General features: G+C 37.3%; 1 long non-coding RNA gene across 1 annotated transcript in view; it reads right to left on the reverse strand.

Moving 5' to 3' along the window:
* Positions 1–821: 821 nt before the first annotated feature.
* The window catches only part of LOC129075944 (uncharacterized), a 33,269-nt gene continuing 13,189 nt past the window's right edge, over positions 822–20,901 (reverse strand). The window contains exons 2-4 of the long non-coding RNA XR_008529684.1: positions 14,122–14,267; positions 11,353–11,613; positions 822–930 (exon numbers count right to left, since the gene is read on the reverse strand). This is a non-coding gene — a long non-coding RNA (uncharacterized LOC129075944). The remainder of the gene's footprint in view (positions 931–11,352; positions 11,614–14,121; positions 14,268–20,901) is intronic.

Below are 20,901 nucleotides of genomic sequence, written 5' to 3' on the forward strand. Positions count from 1 at the left end.
TCTTCTGTTCTAAAAGGGCAATTCCAAGAAAAAGAAAAGCAGGTGTGATTCCTACTATCACAGAATTTGCAATCTAGTGACTGTCTGTGCTTCAGTCTTGTCCCAGTTATTCAAACAAGAATAGCTATCTCTTGCATGCCCGGTGAAACCTGCATGGCATTTGTATCACCCATTTAACAGGTATCAAGCACAGCTCTGTAGAATTAAGCATCCTATCCAGGGATTTATTTATTGAGCATAACAATAATAACATTGCTAGCTTTCACTGACTGTACATCTCCTCTATGCCAGGCACTCATTCTATTTATATTATCCCTAGTTGTCTCACTGACATTGCAGGAAAAGGGTGATTATTTTTCCTTTTTACTAATGAAGCACTTGAGGCTCAAAGACACAAGTAATATGTCCAAGGCCACATAAATAGTAAATGACACTATCAGCTTGAGAACCCGTGTCCCCTGGCTCTGAAGACTCTCTCCACAACACACCCAGATGCCAGGTATCTTTGTTGCATCATGCGCTGAGATAATGAATAGTCAGTAAACAGGAGGTAAGGTAATGTAAGGAAAAGAACATGTTTTTGGAGTTGAAGAGACTTGCATTGAACGTCCAGCTATACCACTTACTGGTTATTTGACATTGGACAAATTCATAAACCTCTTTGTACAGATATTATGATTTCAAAATCACCACCGTTGAAAAAACGGAATAAATAAGGCCACTTATCTCACGCAGGGTGGCTTCCAGAAATAAATGAATGATAAATACCTGGAAAAGCAGCTGGCCTCTAATCAACATTCAGTCAGAGCTCTTTCCCTTAGCCTTTTGTTGATACAGATCATTTAAAAGTTTGCCATCTACCTTATTGTTGTGGATAGAAGTTCCAAAGCTTGATACTAAGAAACACCTGCAGAAGGGCCTTTCAAGGACCTGCAAGTATATCAAAAAAGCAGTTACTGGCAAGAGATAAAGGCCATACCATTGAGAGGAGATGGAAAACCAATCTAGAAACCAGGCAGTGGAAGGCAGTGTGGTTCCTTTTGTTAGGAAAGCTTTTCTAAGGCAAAGCCCTTGAAGCCTTTGTATGTCAAAACCATTTTAAATGCTTTTTTTCAGATGCACTAATGGTATCCCTTCTGTGGGAAAGAAAGCATGGTCTTATCAAAATGCTATTGATTTTTTCAGAAGAAATCTGGAGACTGCATTAATGGAACCTTGCAAACAAGCTCAAAAGCCCACCGTTTTTTTATAAGCTGGCCACCTATTCCAGGACATAACATAGCTAATAAACTAAATTTTCACTTTTACTAAGCACTCTGAAAGACCTCATACATCTACCACTTCATTAATCCTTTTAAAAAAGCCTTATTAAGTAGAGATTATTATTTTGTATGTCGCAACCAGGCACACTGAAGCCCCGAGAAGCTAAGTATCTTGCACAAGATCACACAGTTAGAAACTGTTGGTGAGATGTGAACTGATTCAATTTTTCAATAGTTACCAAGTGATTACTATGTGCCAGGTCTATATGATTCTAAAATTAACGTTCCTTCCACTATATAACTCTTCCTAGTAAAATAAATGATAAAATAGTATTTTTACTATATTATATTAATAGTATCATACTATCACTTATAACTTTCTCTCAAAAAGTGAAAGCAGTTAGCCAGAACATGAGATACTCATAGCTTAGAAAATCCGGCTGATTGGCCTGGCCAGGCAAGTGCCCACATGCCCCAGCGCTACTCTGTGTGTGTCCTTCTCAAAGCTGGGTGCTTAAAAAGAATGGTCCTCTACAGCCAGAAGTGCCATTCTAAGAACAAGCATATGTAAATATCTGGGCTTGACTGCTTAAAAACTTTACAAGGATGATACACTTCAAAATATGTATTAGAAAGTGGAACACAGGTGAAGGTTAGTGCATACAACTCACTAAAGTGGGAAAATCCAATTGTTAACAGTGTCTTACATTTATTCAAGGCATGATCATTTTCCATGTACTATAACATAAATGATGCTATTTTAACCTCACATGGATCCTGTGAGATCCAGAAGGTGATGGTTGTTGTACCCATCCCTGAGGAAACTAAGATTCAAGTTGCTAAGGTCCCTGGTATTTTAGACATGTCCAAGGTCACATCACTATTCAATGGCAGAACTAGAATCTGAACTTAGGTTCTTTCTGCTCTTTCTAGTATGCAATCTGCATCGGTCAAAGATGAGTTAGGTTATATTGCAGGAACAAGTGGCCTTCATATCTCAGGAACTTGCAATAATAAAGCTTGATGTCTTGCTTATGTTCCTTGTCGGCTGTGGCTTTGATTGACTTTGTGTTTATGGCAGAACCCAGCTAACAGAGCAGCCTCTATCTGGAACAGAGCCAGTCATGTGGCAGAGCAAAAATGAAAATGAAAAACCCCACACTGGTTCTTAAAGCCTATGATAGAAAGTGACTGTCATTCTCAGTTCATTGGCCAAAGCAAGTCACACAGCCTTGTCTAGATGATATAGCAGAAATGTATTATTCTTCCCCAGAGAGAGGCCCCAAATAGAGGTAAAAACTTTTCAGTTTATATTAGGGCAGTAATGTATAAAGTAGTTGTGAGCCTCCTTTCCTTGTGTACCATGAAGTTATTCTCTAATAAATGTAGTATACTGATTAAGGAATATTTCAGATAAAATCAGTCAAGCAGTCAACCTAAACCATATAAAAATTAAACAATTAAATGAATTTAATATTTAAAAAGCAGCAATTCTTAAAAATGCATGTTGAGTAAGAAACCTCCTGCATTTACAAACAAAGCAACTTTCACTCTGGGCATAAACTTTCCATTTCTGGCAGCAGAATTAGAGAACACTGAAGTTGTCCTGTGAATGGGTGTCAGGCTATCATATTTGAATGTGTAATGAGTAAACATTGGCAGAAACCCCCTTTGCCACGTGACTTCAAAACAAACACCAGTCAGTGGGGAACTACCAGCTGTGTCAGTAGAAAAAAAAAAGAAAGAAAAGAAATGCACTCACACACCCTCTTCTCTCTCCTTGAAGCAAAAATCCCCTGCCAAAATCACCTCCCTCTAGAATGTAGGGCACAAGTGGAGTCTCACTTGTGTTCAAGCACAAAACCCCATCCCTGGAACGTCCTCCTGGCAAATCCATTTAAACAATATTCAGAGGAAAACAGACATAGGACATGGAACAGTGTTGAGTCATTCACAGAATCTTGCCTTCCCTTAAATCAACTGGAAGCTTTTTCAAAAAGGAGTATTTAGGAAGAGTTTAAAGTAGCTGATTTCTAATGCTGGTTGGTTTTTAAGGTCCCTTACACATCTAAGATCCTGTGATTCTTTTAAGTTTCTGTGATAAGAAAGAGCAAATTTGTTTCTTTACTTAAGTACCAAAAAGAAAAGGAAAAAGAATACACTTTATATATTAAAATTTCATAAGGAGTAAGATAAAAAAAAATCCTAGGAACTATAAAGTTGTCTTAGGTTAGTCAATCTGCATATAGAATTCTGTTCCTTAAAAATTTTTGGCAGTGAGTCAAGACCTGATTTGTAGAAATGACACTTCTCCAATACTTATTTTAGAGCAGTGAGGGGGAGGAGGAATGAACTGAATTAGACCTTTACACTGGAATTTTTGTAAAGGTCATCAAAGGGAAAACCCATAAAAAATCATTGTCCTTTAGTCACTTGCAAATATGATATGTGATCCTAAGAAAATGGAGAATCATTATTACATGTCATATTTTAAATTAAATAACTAAATTGTTATGTCTTCTTCCCCCCAAGAATTCAAGCTAAAATGAACCTGGATTATTAGAAAATGGTTCTAAGTGCATCTAATTGCGCCTTTCTGAAATGCACTGTAATTTTACTGGCATAATTGTTGCTAGCAAATCTTCAAAACTGATTTTAATCTAACTGTAAGTAAAGCTGGGTCTCAGGTACCAAGAAGCCAAAACAGAATATCTGAGTGAAAGAAAAAAAAATGGATATATTAACTCTTTCTCATAGCCTTCTGCTTTTCTAGCAACTTTCTAAAGAAAGAGTAAGTGGGCAGATGTGTGGAATCTCTAGAGTCTTAACGGGACCTGAAGAAACTTCTCTAATGGCTGACAGAAATAAATAGCACAAGAGGAATATCCAAGAGAAAAGATTGTGGCTCATTTTCAGAAGATTTTGTGTTACAGTTTCAAAGGATCAAAATGTTTGAGAGAGTTTGGGATCAATGGAGACTTAAACATAGTTTTTTTCCTTTCCACAACTCACTCAAATTTCTTATTCATTCCTGAATCAAATGGTTGATGGGACATACAGGTAGTAGTAGAAGTCAGTAAAATTATAAAAAGAATCAAGCATTATATATACATATATGTGAATACATATACATGTATATATATATATAGACATATATATAAATATGTGTGGATATATATCTATATATATGGAGATAAACACATTATATATATACATATAGTACTCATACCCATCATCTATGCATAAATGCATGCATACATATGGATATACACACGTACATATATAGATATAAACACATATATGAACATAAATGTGCATATATATTTATATATGTATTTAACTGTTTATAAGAGTCATTCAACTGTATTTTTAAAAAGCTAAACCTAATTATATGCCATCTGCAAAAATAAATGTTTTTTAGATTGAAGACAACTGTAAAAAATATAATATTTTCAAGAAAATCTAGCATATTATGTATACATATATGTAAAAATCTGCAGATGGAAGGATACTTTCTTGACCAAATGCAGAATCTCTAAAAAAAAGATAAATATGTTTGAGCATATAACAGAGAATTTAAAACCTTTATTGGTAATAGAAAGATATCACAAAAAGGTCAATAGACAAATGATAGGTTCAGAAATATTTGTACCATAGATGACAACACTTTGGTTTTGTTTTTACAAATCAACAAAAACAGACAAACTCATGAAAAAAATGAATAAATAACTAGAATAGAATATTTTCAGAAGAGCAAGTCCAAATGACCAACAAGAAAATGTAAATATGGTCACATTAAACTCTAGTCCAGAAAATGCAAATTAAAATAACAAAAGTGTATCTTTTTTTATACCCTCAGACTGGCAAAAATAGAAATAATCTATAAACTCTACTGGTGATAGATATGTGGAGAAATGGATGCTCATACATTGCTGAGAAAAATTTAACTGTTAAAACTGTGGTAGGCCATTTAGCAGCATATATAAAAAATTAAACATACATGTGCCATTCAACACTACAATCTCTTTCCTCGACATCTCTCAGATCACCAGTGCACAAGGGTCTTTGGGAAAGGACACTTAATGTCAGAATGTTTATTGTGACAAGAAATGGGGATGGGAGCAGGGATCAAAGCAAATGCTAATCAATGAGAATGTCTAAATAGATTATAGTTCATCCACACCAGGGATTATTATGCAGCCATTCCAAAGAATGAGTTACAGCTGAATAGCTGCTTTTAAGGAATTTCTATACAGTTACACTTCAGGAAAAAAAAGTAAGACTGTGCACTATTTAAGGTTCATAAAATAGAAAATAACCCAACCTCTCCCATATAAATAAGCATAAATGTATATATATAATTATATGAGTGGAGTGGGGGGACTGTAAAAGTATATATCAGGTCATTATTTATAGATATGTGGCAGGGAGGGGCGCAGAAGGGACCCAAAAGAGAAAATAAAGGAAAATTGAAGCTAAATATCACAAAAAAAGATTTCTCTAAATAATAGGTAAATATGTATGTGAGAAAATATGTATACATTTATGCAAAATTATATATATGCTTGAGTATACAAAAAATTACAACAGAATAAAACTCTTTCAAAAGCAAGCTCAGGATTGGTAGTTACAAAATAGTCACAGAGATGTAAAGGACAGCATAGGAAATACAGTCAATAATATTGTAATAACTATGTATGGTATCAGGTGGGTTCTGAAAATATCAGGGGTGTCTCTTTCTAAAGTATGTGATTATTTAACCACTATGCTATATATCTGAAACTAATACAAAATAATATTGAATGTAATTTGTGATTAGAAAACATTTTCTAAATAAATCACAATAAAAATAATTAATATAAATAAATAAGCAAGTTCAGAAGATAATAATAATAATCTACTTATTTATTGAGCTCTTACTATTGACAGGCACTGTCCTAAAAATGTACTGACTCAATAGTCTTCACAACAGCCCTACAATGGTGATATTACTATCTCTATTTTCAATAAGGGAAGAGTCTAACTTACTCCTTCATAACTTTAGAGCAGAAGATTTGAAAAATTTAAATGAAACCAGTCATTTCATTTGCTTCTCTTGTGATCTTGGTTTGTTTTGTTTAGTGCCTGAATCTAGAAGATGGAACTTAACAGCGTGCCACAAATAAACCTATATCTGCCCAACAAGCCAAGGCTGGTGTGAGTTATCTAAATCAAGGGCAACTATCTTCACAATTAGCTTCCTGTGTAATTCACTTGTTCACCAAGGACCCAATGAACAACATCTATGCTATTCTACACCCCTGGAATTTGTTGGTGGCTATGATAGCTTTTGGGTATTTGATACCTTGGGGTGGCTAACAACTCACAATGTCCTAGTGCATTTTGACTGTTCATTCTAAAACTGGGTGGGGAAAATTATCTGGACTTACCTTGACAACATTACAGGGCAGGATGCCCACCTGTCCCTAAGAAAGGGGCAGCCTCAAGTTACATATCAATTCTACCTGACCCAAATTGATAAGTGGGACTCAATATTGAAAGTGACCAGGCCACAAAAGTAGGCTTCACTTAGCAGCCCACCACTGGCACTTAGCAAATCATTTCTTCATTGGTGTTTTAGAGAGAAGTTAAAGGTTGCTAGCTTTTTCTTCTCTTTTCATATCTAATATAAGCATTCTTTAACCTTCAATCTTAATGAAAAGATATCAAGCATCAGAGCATCAATAACAAAGTGCTTTATGTTAATAAATTTAATGATTAAGTGAATATAGCTGAGAAAACCCAGAGCATTGGTCCACTCCTCTGAGTTTGGACCCTACATGAGATTTTGAACCTGTAATACACAATGAAGAAAGTGCTTTGGTGTCTCACAGCTCTGTGCAAGAGCCAAGACGTTCAAATGTGCATGTGTGTTTTTCAGGCCCCTTGCTCTCCCTCCTCGTCCTGACTTTGGCTGCCTCTCACACCATTTTTGGCAAGCTGCGTTCTGGAGAGGCCTGGAGAAGTTTCCACCCAGTCACTCCCTTCGGTTAATTATTAGCAGCTCTGGTAAAAGTTGGTGGGGCCTTTAAAAACAAGTATCTGAAAAGAGATTTTCAGTTTAACCATAGGGTTCATCTGTTAGGAGATTTCGGAAATCCCGTCCTCCAAATGCTGAAATTACATGGACAAAAGTGAAACACAGAACTAAGGAGTGATGTCTAATCCTTTCTCTGGGACTAATTAGCAGAGTCATCCTGGTTAAAAGAGGGAAGATAACTCTCAAGGTGATGCATTAGGAACTCAAACAGGGCTCTCTTATTTAACCCCCAACACAACTTATACCCTACACATTAATAGCTCCATTTTACAGTTAGACTTGAACCCAAAGTGCTGTATCTTGGCATTAAATCCTATAGATTCATGCCATTTAATTCACCCAAATTTTGGAGTCCCTACCTAAGAAAGCAAGAAGGTCGAATTTGTTGCTTTCGAAAAGGTCTTTCTAATTCTATAAGCCCATGTATCAGTTGACCTAGGAGGCAATAAACAATTTCTTTCTTATAATTTTTACAAAGCTTTTTTCTTCTCAGCCTTGTTTTACCAGTAACCTTTGTGAGAAAATAAACAAATTTGTATTCTGCTCATAAAGACGCTAAAATAGCAGTGTAGTCATTAGTTGTCAATAAAACATAACACTTTTTCTGCTGAAGCAATTGCTTCACCCTTGTTTATGTTACTCAGTTTCGTTAGTTTAGAGCCCATTAAAAAGCAGAACTGGGCTGGCTGTTTTACGTTGGTGGTGAACTTTGTGCCTCAACTGTATTGCAACTCCAGAGTTTACTCAACTCCACCTGGCAGTACAGCTCCTTGAGATAAAGCAGGTTGTCTCTGGCGGAAACCAGTAGCAGTTTATCTTTTTGCTCTGCTACAGATATCACAGCTGGCAGGGCATCTAATAGACACTCATTTGCCAGTAGAAAGTAATTTAAAAAAGAAAGAAAGAAACAAAGAGAACATAAAGGGAGTACTACCATATAAGAAAAATTAAAACCAATATCTTTTTTAAGTAGCCTTCATTTGAGAAGCTACATTTTGTGTGTGTCTGTGTCTATCTATCTGCATGTGCATGCATGTGTGTTCCTTTAGACTGTGCAGATGTGTGTGTGGAAAAGGGTTGGGATGCTTTGAGTGAAAAGATCTGAAAAAAAAAAAAAATAGCTGCTGAAGACCCAAAAGAAATTCTTATTTCCTAGACTCTTAAGTACTATCAGGTTTGGATCAATTTGTCATGTTTGAAATGAGGAGTTTCATTTTCTTATTCTTTTCCAAACTATATGTAGTCATATTCTTGGATAAAAATGTAATAAAAATATTTGTATAAGAAAACAATACAGCGTTAAGACATGTGGAAGACAGCAGCCTATGTGCATTGGTGGTTTGATGTTAATGTAAAGCAACAAAAACTTTCATGCTGCAAGCTACATAAATAATCATCCTGAAAACTCCATATTCAAGTATGATACAGAAAAAGACAATGAGATTTTCTAGCTCCAACCCTAGGTCTATGAGCTGAATTGTTTCCCCAATATATGTTGAAGTCTAAATGCCCGGTATCTGTGAGTGACATTGTTTGAATTAGAATCCTTGTATATAATCAAGTTAAAATGAGGTTATTAGAGTAGGTCCTAACCCAACATGCCTATGTCCTTATAAAAAGGGGAAAATTTGGACACAGAGGCAGACATGCACACAGCAAGAATGCCAAAGCCATGTAAACATGAAGGCAGAAATCAGGGTGATGCATCTAAAAGCCAAAGAATGCTAAGAATTGCCAACAAATCCTTAGGCACTGGGAAACCCTCCTCACAGTCCTCAAAAGGAACCAACACAGTTGACACCTTCATCTTGGACACCTAGCCTCTAGATCTGTCTAAGCTAACCACTCTGTCATACTTCCTTATGACATCCCTAGCAAATGAATTAACTTAGGTTTGCTCATGTTCACCTCCTACAAGGATACAACTTTCCTCTTACCGCTTTACCTGCACAGCATCTCCAAAGGAAGAGAAGGAATGTTTGAGGACAGTTGAGTTTCCCCCCATTTTCCTCTCCTCCTTGAATTCTGTCTTTTCTAATTTCCAAAGTGGTATTTATAAGAAACTTTCAACATAACAATAAATGGCTAATTTTACCCAAGGGCCAAATAGAAAGAAAAACAAAGAATAACAATTGATCTGGAAACTTTTTTCTTCCCAAAGGGCTTGAGATGGAAACTTCTGTGACTGGTAATCCAATAGCAATTGAAGAAGATGAGAGCACAATAAGGATTTTCCTCTAAAGTATCCTTCAGTTCAAATCTGATATCAAATAATCTAATATAATTCAATATTTTGTTTGGGATACACATTTGCAGCGCTGTTTATTACTTTTTTAATCCTTACGTGAGGACATGTTTTTATTGATTTTAGAGGAAGAGAAAGGAGGAAAGAGAGAGACAAAGAGAAACATTGATTGGTTGCCTCCCACATGTGCTCCGACTGGGGTTCAAACCCTCAAACTACGTATGTGCCCTGACCAGGAATCGCAGCATTTTGCTGCACAGGATAATGCTCTAACCAACTGAACCACTTGGCCAGGGCTGCAGCACTGTTTTTAAGCAGCTGACTTTGGTCATACATTTGGACGGGTTTGGTTTCCTTATTTTGTTTCTGGAAGAATCTTAAAGAATAGTGAGCGAATCCTGACACTTGGAATTGGATTAGAGTTAGCTACTGCCTCAAGGACGAGCCAAAGGGCTGGTGTTTAGAAGATACATTTTACACTAATTTAGGGAGGAGGGTGTGTTCAAGCAGACAAGAGATGACCAAATGGCAGTGCATGCTGGGAGTTCCTGGCAAGGCGTCAGTCACTAGCAGGGGGTGGTTGAATAAAATGCTTTTGTGTCCAGGTTGCAGGAGGAACAGGAAGTGGCAAGTATATTTGGCAGATTCTTATATAAATTTATGAAAGAGGCATGAGTTTGATTATAAACAAATGACAATTTATTTTTCATGTCTCTGCTCAATTTCCTAAGAGAATTTTCCTATAAAAGTTGAGCCTCTTAAATTACAATTCTAAGTGAATAGGTGGTTTGAATGGGACAACAGAGCTTCAACTTATCCATATCAATAAGCTTTGAAAAGATGGCAGAAATCTAAGAAAATACTTAAACATGAAGTTTTGTTCCTTTCTATCCATGACAAAAATGCCATGGATGATTTCAATAAAAGGTTAGGCTCTTGGTCCATCAATAAAAAAACCAGAGCCACTCAGCTCTTCTAGAAAGAGGGAGCTGCTGCTTTTTGTGATGGAGGTTTCCTCTGCCAGGTACACATGCAGTTGAAAGCAAAGTTTTGCTACTTAGCTAGTCACTCAAAGCATACCTCTGATGAGGACACTTTTGAGATAGCCACTACTTCTGAACTCAGCCATTTTCAAATAGTATTCCTTAACCAGTAATGGGCCACACTTTCCAAATCACTGTGGTGGTTAACTGTGTGTTAGTGCGGCTGGACCAGGATGCCCAGATATGCCATCAAACATTACTCTGGACATCTCTGTGAGGGTGTGTTTGGATGAGGTAAGCATTTACATGGTGGATTTTAAGTAAAGAAGATTGCCCTTCATAATGTTGGTAGGCCTCATCCAATCAGTTGAAGGCCTGGATAGAATAAAAGACAGACCTCCAAGCACAAAGGAATTCTGCCACTGGATGCCCTTTGGACTTGATCTGAAATATTGGCTATTCCTGGGTCTTCAACTTACCAGCCTACCTTGCAGATTTTAAACTTGGTAACCTCCATAAACACATAAGCCAATTCCTTAAAATGAATCTCTTTCTATGTATACTCATATCTTGTTGGTTCTGTTTTCTCTGGAGAAACCTAACTAACATAGTCACTTAGAGATTTATCCCCAGAAGCTGTCTAATAAACCTCCCAGCAGATACCAAAGATAATTCAATTTCAGTTTGAATAATGCGTAAAGGTCAGCTGCAGCAGACAGTGGTGCAATGACACATGCACATTTCAAATAGCCAACAAGCTTTAGTGAGACTTTAAAACATCACCTCTATTTTCATGTGAAGGATAAATATATGTGCTGATTTTCTCTAGGGCCATCACGTTGCTGCACCCAAGGAGCAAACTTCCTCAACATCTGTCCACTCCACATTTGTCATCCATCTCCATATCCCCAGCAGAATGCGTGGCATGGAGCAGCTAATCAATTAAGGGACAGAATTGAATCTGTGGGGCAGGGAATGCTGATGTGAGTGATCTCCAGCTTACTCTTCTGATATTCACCAATCACATTCCCAGAAACCAGGCCACTGTGGCAGAAAAAAAAAAAAAAATTAACTTTTATTGAGCAATCATTGTATGTCAGACCTTTTTGTTAATAAAATGTACCAGTTCACTTTTTCCTCAAAATAGCTTCATGAGGTAAGAATTTATTTGTATCACTTCCATTTTACAGATAAGGACATGGAGATACAGAATGTTAACTAATTTGCCTGAGGTCTTACATACACATTTAGTCACACATCCAGTGAGATGCAGAGCTGGGCTTTGAACTTCAATAATAGATCTAGCAGATTGGCACTATCCAGAAATTTTTAATCTACTCTCTACCCTCACAGCATTGGAGACTGCTGTGGAAAATAAGTTTCATTAGAGGAACTTGAATTCAACATTTAATGCAGAATTGGCTAATCCTTTGTTGTGGAAGACTGTCCTGTGCTTTGTCAAATGCCTAGAGGAATCTCTGGACTCCACTCTCTCACTACTCACCCCTCTGCCCAAGTTGTAACAATCAAAATTGCCTCCCGATATTGTCAAATGTCCTCTTTTGGGCAAGGGGTGGGGATCGTCCCAGTTGACAATCACTGGCTTAATGTACTAAAACTCATCATCCCATAGTGTAGCATTTTTCTCTAAACCCAGGATGATTATGGTATCATTTCTCATAGTTAGTTACAGAAGTTCCTCAAACACTTTATTCAGCATTTCCCTGGTGACCATGTATACAGCTTCCCCGAAGGGTGATATTTTTCTAAAAGCTAATAGAGGCTGAGAGGGGAAATGAGATAGCAAAATGGCAAAACGGGACACAAGATGAATTACCATTCTGCATAATGACCCTCTTTTTAGGTTCAGGCCATGCTGTCTAGCAGTCTTGTATCTCCCTAGATTTAAAATACCAGCTGACTAAAGACCCCTGCCTCCTGGTGATGGCAGAACTTCTGCCATGATTCCCAGAAAACCTTTGAGGCTGATGAGAAAAGGATGGAAGACACCCTGTCTGACAGTGTATTTTTGCATGTTCTGTTCCCTGTGCCTGGAATGTTCCACCTTACCTCACCTTCATCACTTTCGGTCATAACTCCCAGGTCTATTTCCTTGGTAAAATACTACCATTGGAAATCATTATATTTGTTATTGTCTTAACTGCTGAATATCTTTCTTTATCCACAACTAGAATGTAAGCTTCAGGGAGCAGGGACCGATAACTCTATCACTAATTCCTAAAAACCATGACTGGTGCATAACAGGTGTTCCATACATAGATTTGAACTAACTAACTAACTCTAAAAGCTACCTTGTGCTATTTCAGATTTTTTACATTTCTCTTTCTGAACCACAAATAGCTGATGAAATGATCTTTATTGGGAAGTGAGACCCATGAGTCAAAAGGAAGAGTCTTAAAAGTTGAGTTGCTGAATGTCATATTACTGTCCGACTGGAGGGAGTGGTTTAAGCATCCTAGTGACTTCAGAGAAGACTTGCAGACAATTCCTTGCCAGTCTGTCACAGTTTTCAGATCCCAGTGTGGAGCATGAGTCCCTATGTGATTCAGCCACTATTTGCTCCTGCGGTGCGTGTGCCCCACCCTTGTTAGTCTTCACATGTGAAGAGTCTTAGGACTTGGCCCAACCGACTCTGTGCTCAACAATTTATTGCTTCGTCCTCTCTTCTTTCTCATATGTGAATTCTCCTGGGGAACAGAAGATTTTGTGTGGGGTAAAGAGAAACACATATGTAATAGAAAAACAAAACTGTGAAAAGAAAAAAATGTTTTTAATGAAACTATGAAATGACTATAGGTTGATTCATCAGAGGAAACACATGGAAACTATTACCCACAAATTCAACAGTTATGAAACCTGAAACCTTCTTCTATATTTTGTTCAGAATTACATGTTTGGTATTCAAGAATTCATGTTAATTGTCTGCTCAAATACCAAAGAAAACATCTAATTGGTTGGTTAAGAGATATAAATAGATCTGGGTTTTTTTTTCCCCCTAAATTAATATTAGAAAAACAAGAGGAAAAAAAAAAAAAAACACAGAAAAGGAGCCTTGGGTTGATGTCTCTGCAGCTGGGAAAATTCTAAATCAAACTTGTTTTGTATCCAAGGGCTGGAACGAGGTTAACAGGAAAGTAATAGCAAAGAACAGTTTGCTATTTTGACCCTGGCCTTCTCAGCCTATTCTAGGTATGGCTACCACAATGTGCAAGTTTCACATCAGGCAGTCAGACACTGAATGTTACTTCATAGTTTTCTTTCCAGTGATTTCTAGTATACTATTTCTTTTCTGGTATAATGACCCTAATGATATAATATGGATGGAGTTGATCTGGTTAACCAGTGATTCTATAAACTCTCTCCAGAAGTCATAGAGTAACCATAATCAAAATCTTTCATAGCAGTAATATATCAACAGAGGAAAAAAAAAAAAAAAACAACACAAGTCTCTTTGAAACTTCCATGCAAGAAGGGTAAAAGAATACATAGGTTATACAGTTTCCTGGTCAGGCAACTAACTAATATACTTACTGCGTTCAGTCTCACTCTGCCTCTCTGTCTCCTTGGCCTCAATATGTCTCTCTCTGTGTCTCTGTCTCTCTCCCAGGTCTTTGGATACCTTTGCCATCACGAGCTCTCTCACACAGGCCTTGGGTTCTCTGCTTCAGTTATTCCACCTGGATGTAAAAGGACAAGCCATGTACCAACTGTCAGTTCATGTTTGTAAAGTAAACTAGGCTATCTGAGAACATTAAAAAAGCTATATACTTAGAATAAGATATATTTGGTAGCTCTGCTATATCAAATATTTTCAATTGTACACTTTAAGTTTAAAGATTTCTAGTCAACCAAAAGCCAAAGGTCTTGCTAGTTAAGTAAAAGTAAGAAAGGAAATTATTAAATTTTGGTCCAATAAATATAATGGCACAGGAATGTAGCTTATGGATGAGTTTCAGAGGACTGACTAGATGAAAAGATCCAGAAACAAATTTGCTCAGAGAAGAAAATGGAGAGAACTTGGGGTGGTAAACATACAATACAGTATACAGATTATGCATTACAGAATTGTGCACCTGAAGCCTATATAATTTTATTAACTGATTGTACCCCCAATATATTTAATTAAAAAATAAATAAGTAAGTAAAAAGAAAATGGAAAGGAGAATGTACAAGTGATGGGTAGAAATGAACATTAAGATACTCTTCTCCACACATATTTGAAGAAAACTCTATGTGTAATGTGTATATTTGTATGGCGATAAAAAGCACCCTGATTAAAGGTGCCTGCCCCTCTCATGGACTGGTGGCTCCCAGAGCATCTGGAATAGAGCACGGCTTATTAAGGGCATCAGTGCATCTCCAGTGACAGCGCTGAGTGACAGTATCTCTGATCCATGACAGAGTGGTCATGAACTCAAGAGCATGTGGCTGTCTTCACATTCATTCAGCAAGTTATTGAGAGCCTGCTAAGTTATAAGCACTGTTTTAATTTCTTGAGACATAGCAAAGAACAAAAGCCAAGAAAGAAGAAAAATTTGCCTTCATGAAGCATATGTTCTAGTGGATGATAAAAAAAAGGTAATGAATATATAAAACATACAGTAAGTTAGATTAGATAGATGACATGGAGAAAAATGGATGCCATGGAAGGAAGTAAAGAAGGTTGGAATCATGGTAAAATTTTAAATAAGGGGTTAGGAAAGACTTCAGTGGTAAGGTGATACCTCAGTCCACCTAAACAGTTAAGGAGTGAACCAAGTGAGTATCTGGGGAAAGAGGTTAATAAGCACAACTGGCTTATTTCTGAACCAATCACTACTTTAAATTTAGGAGCTCTGATTTTGTTGACTAATTACATGCATTCCTGTTCTCTTCACTTGGCTATCTTCTACTAATCCCTCAGGTCTCAGCTTAATATTGATTTTCTTGGGGAAGGATTCCTTGTTTATTTCTGGTCCAGGTTAGGAACCCTTTTGTAGTCCCACAACCTACTACTTGCCCTCAGAATAGTGATCAGACTTCATAGTGTGTATAACTTGTTGTTTCTTTTCCATGTTATTCTGAAAGGACTGAAAAGACCTCTTCTCCCACTCAATATTATAGCCCCAATATCCAGCACAATGCTGAGAAGACAGCATTGTGTTGGGAATCATACCACTTGGGTTGATATCCTGGCTCTAGCACTTACTGAATGTTCCTTTCAACAAGTTTCTTAATCTTTCTGTGCTTCAGTTTCCTCATTTTTAAAATGGAAGAATATATTTAGCAAGTGCCTAACACAAAATTGATATTTGATCAATGAATCTAACAATAATTATATCCTCCAGAAACACTTTAAATCCGCAGGGAGAACTCCCTTTCAAGATTGCACATTGAAGACAGTGTGTCCCAATGAAATGGGTATAAATTTTAGGCTCAGATAAATCTGAATCCATTGGAATACTGAGTTCATTATTCTGTAATTACATAAACAGGGATAAAAATCTTTCTCTCAAAAGTTTGTTGAGGATTAAGAGACAACATACACAAGATGCTCTTTTTGCCATCACCATTACTCACACATATCTATTACCATCTTTTATTTGCATTTTATTGTGTGATGTTTTAGAAACATCTCTTTTATAGTCATTTAACCTTCCCTTAAAGTCCGAATTCTGTCATCCCCACTACATTGTAAGTTCTTTGGGGTAAGACTCTTCACTTTATTTCTTAGGCATTCTCATGATGCCTCGCAGAGAACTATTCTCAGAGTAGACATTCAATATAAATTGAATGAATAATAAATGGGCAGGGGGAGAGGGAGAGAGATCTTGTTAAGTCAAGGGTTATGAAGAATAGAGACCTAGTAATGGTTCATGAAAATCAATGTAAATGACTCATATAAATGAACTGACTGAAATACATTTAGGGCCTCTTAAGGGGTGGGGAAAAAAAAAGCCATTTCCATCCATAGGATAGATATTTATCTGTTTGGAATCCTATAGATACAGTCCTGCCTGAAGAAAAAGATGACCTGTCAAACCCTTTGTTGGCTTATTATTCTCTCTCTCTCTGTTGTATTTTAATCAATTTATCAATAAATTTAGACAGAAAGAGGACCATAATATTGCATGAATGAGATGCATATTTTCCCACATGGTACAAATGGTAAAAATGTAATATTACAAAAGATAACACAATTACTGTTCAAGGTATTACTAAGAAAAGCTAGCTATATTTTTATTAGATAAAATACTCTCACTGCAGATAAACCAATCTGCTATTTTAATACTAAACAGAACAACTTTGAATTATGCAAAAAGTAATGGCAGTTTCTGGTGACTATAAAATGCATTACTAAAATCTTATTACTAAAAAATTTATTACTTATTACCAAAGTATTACTAGATGCTATGATACATTATTTATAGGTTAATATTAGTAACCTGAGTGCTGAGAGATAAGAAATTTAAACCATATAAGGGAAAATGGCTCAGCACATGGTGAAAGATGTTTATTTCACAAAATGTCCCCATTAAATTTGAAGTAATGAACTAAGAAACTTATAAATCCCCTAACAAAAGCACAAACAAAAGGACCCTACGGACCCACCCAGTAAAATACAGCAGTATTTGGGTCAAGAGGCCAGCATAGATAACCTGCCTTGCCTCCTCACACAACCACATCAAAATTACAACTAAATTATAGAACAACCATCACACCAAACCATCAGAAATCAAGCTGAATGGAAGTCTGACAGCTAAGGAATTAGAGAAACCACATCCATCCAGCCTGGTAGGAGGGACATAGGCACAGAACAGGCTGGTCCCACATTCACTTGTGGTGGATAAAAAATCAGGAGGGATATCCCATGAGTGACAAGTCCCAGTACAACACCAGGACTCCCAGCTCAGGGTTCCAGTGCCAGCAAGATAAATCTCCATAATGCCTGGTTGCAAAAGCCAGTAGGAGTTGAGTCAGTGGAAGAAATTTCTGGAGTCCCAACCAGTTGCCCTTAAAGAACCCATACATGGCTTACTCAGACTTACTTCCCCTTAATTCCAGCACCAGAGTAACAGCTTGAAAGGCACCAGTAGCATACAGGGAAGAACTGAAGTGTCTCGCACCAAGGCAAGACCTGGGTGACAGCTTTCTTCCAGACAGAAAGGAACAGAGGACATTGTCCCTTTCCTGAGCCCTCCTCCAACAAGGCACAGAGATGGCAGGCAGGTGCCATACCTGAGACTCCATCAACCTGGTTAACACTGTTTACCTCACCCTGGAGATCCCCTGAGGCTTCACCCCACCCAACTTACAGCTGTTAACAGTGGCTTTTCCATATGAATGGCTGGTCTTGGCTCATGCTTCACAACTTCCTAAATCCTTTCCAACAAGCAGCAGCTTGTCTTAGTGAGCCCTCAGCTCCTGTACCTCTTGCTAAGTGGCCCCAGGCATGGCACTAGCAGTAGCCAGCCTAGATGCACAACGTGGCTTTGCCTGGAAATCTCCAAGTCCAGCACAAGTAACAGCCATCTCAGATTGCTTTAAAGCTCAGGTAGGGTGGTTTGGGAAAAACAGGTGAGAGCTGACCTTGGCCTAAGTCACCAGGGAAATTCCAGGGCCAGTGCACCCAGTGAACAGCTACAGACCACATCAGAGCACCACTACCCTACCGTTACACAACTGATCCTCCATGGAGGGCAAAGGTTGGTGGTCAGTGTCACAGCCAATCCTTGCAGCTGACTGGCCTGGGTAATTCTCTCCCATTGACCTGACAACAGCAATCAGGGCTCAACTACAACAGGAGGGTGTACTCAGCCCACACAAAGGGCACACATGAAGTACCTAGCTTGGGTGATAGGGAAGGCTGTGCCACTGGGCCCTACAAGTCACCTATTACCTTACACCATGCTAACAAGAAGGGGTGTCATAGCAACTCCATACATAGAAACAAAAACAGGAAGGCTGCCAAAATGAGGAGACAAAGAAACATGGCCCAAATGAAAGAAAGTATCAAAACTCCAGGAAATGAACTAAACAAAATGGAGATAAGAGATCTATCAGATGCAGAGTTCAAAACACTGGTTATAAGGATGCTCAAGGAACATAGTGAGGACCTCAGCAGCATAAAAGAGATCCAGTCAGAAATGAAGGATACACTAATTAAAATAAAAAACAATTTACAGGGAAACAACAGTATAGTGGATGAAGCTGAGAATCAAATCAATGATTTGGAACATAAGGAAGAGAAAAACAACTGAGCAGGACAAGAAGAAAAAGAAAGAATCCAAAAATATGAGGACAGTATAAGCAGCCTCTGAGACAACTTCAAGAGATCCAATATCCATATCATAGGGGTGCCAGAAAGAGACGGGAAAGAGCAAGAAATTGGAAATCTATTCGAGAAAATAATTAGAGAAAACTTCCCTAATTTAGTAAAGGAAATAAACATGCTAGTCCAGGAAGCACAGAGGGTCCAAAACAAGATGGAGGCAAAGAGGCCCACTCCAAGACACATCATAATTAAATATCAAAGGTTAAAAATAAAGAGAGACTCTTAAAAGCCACAAGAGAAAAGCAGTTAGTTACCTACAGGAGAGTTCCTATAAGACTGTCAGCTGATTTCTCAAAAGAAACTTTGCAGGCTGGAAGAGAGTGGCAAGAAATATTCAGCAATAAAAAGCAGGAACTGACAGCCAAGATCATTCTACCCAGCAAAGGTATCATTTAAAATCAAAGGGCAGATAAAGAGCTTCCCAGATAAGAAAAAAACTAAAGGAGTTCATCATCACCAAACCATTATTATATGAAATGTTAAAGGGACTTAAGAAAAAGAAAGATCAAAACTATGAAAAATAAAATGGCAATAAATATGTATCTAGCAACAACTGAATTTAAAAAACAAACTAAGCAAACAAGAAGAGCAGAGACAGAGTCATGGATTAGGAAAGCATTTGATGGTTGCCTGGTGTCAGGAGGATGTGAGTGAATGGGTAAAGAGGTGAGGGGATTAAGAAGTACAAATAGGTAGCTACAGAATAGCCATGTGGATGTAAAATAAAGTATAGGAAATGTAGTAGCCAAAGAACTTATATGCATGACCCATGGACACGAACAATATTGGGAGAATTGCCTGAGGGAGAGGGCAGTGCTGGCTGGAGGGTGGCTAAGGGAGAAAAATTGGGACAACTGTAATAGCATAATCAATAAAATATAATTTAAATAAAATAAAATACAGTAGTATTTATCATCCTGGGACCCAAGGAGTCTTAGAGGATCCACAGGCATCTGTTTAAGGATTATGAATTATAAAAAACTTTGATTTTTTTGTATATTAATATTAGTGATATATTTTTAGATTTTTTTATTAATTGATTTTTAGAGAGAGAGAGAGACATCGATTTATTGTTTCACTCATTTATGCAATCATTGGTTGATTCTTGTATGTACCCTGACTGAGGTTTGAACCCACAAACTCTGTGTATCAGAATGATGCTCTAACCAACCAAGCTATACAGCCAGGGCTCTAGATTTTTTTTTTTTTTTTTTTTTTTACAGTTTTAACAACAGAACTGTGTTAGTTTTCTATTTCTGCTGTTACAAATTATCACAAACTTAATGGGTTAAAACAACACAAATTTATTATAGTTCTGGAGTTGAGAAGTCTGACACTAGTCTTACTGGGCTAAAATTGAGGAGTCAGCCAGGCTGGGCTTCTTCTGAGGGCTTAATGGGGGAAATCTTCTTCCTTACCTTTTCATCTTCAAAAGGTCACTCACATTCTTTGGCTTGTAGCCTCCCTTTTTTTTCATCTTCAGAGCCAGTGATGTAGCATCTCTCTGACCCTGTTTTCATTATATCTCTTTCTTTGATCAGAGCCTGGAAAGAAAGCTGCTCTATGTACAATAATTCAGGTACTAGATTAGCCCCAAGTAGATAATTTCCATGTTTTAAGATCCTTAAACTTAATCATTTTAGCAGTCCCTTTGGTCAGGTAAAGTAACATATTTACATGTTCGGGAGATTAGGATGTAGACGTCTTGGGGGAGGGGCAATATTCTGCCTAACACAAGAATATTTTTCTCATTTATAATTGGCAACTGAAAAAGTTTCTTAAAATAATATTTTATCTCCATAAATCAGCATTCTTCAAATTGGAATAGGTGAACACACAATCCTGAATAACTATAGTACTTTAAAGATATTTCTTAGTTTGAGAAACCTAGACATTCAACTTTTTCCATTTACATTTCTTATCAAATCAGGGAATGGGTTCCTGTGAGAATCGGTTAACTTTGTTCACATTTACTACCAAAGACTCCATCTGATGGA

The sequence above is a fragment of the Pteronotus mesoamericanus genome, unplaced genomic scaffold (assembly GCF_021234165.1).
Source record: "Pteronotus mesoamericanus isolate MK-2021 breed Mesoamerican mustached bat unplaced genomic scaffold, CSHL_Meso_final contig_56, whole genome shotgun sequence".
Lineage (NCBI taxonomy): Eukaryota > Metazoa > Chordata > Mammalia > Chiroptera > Mormoopidae > Pteronotus > Pteronotus mesoamericanus.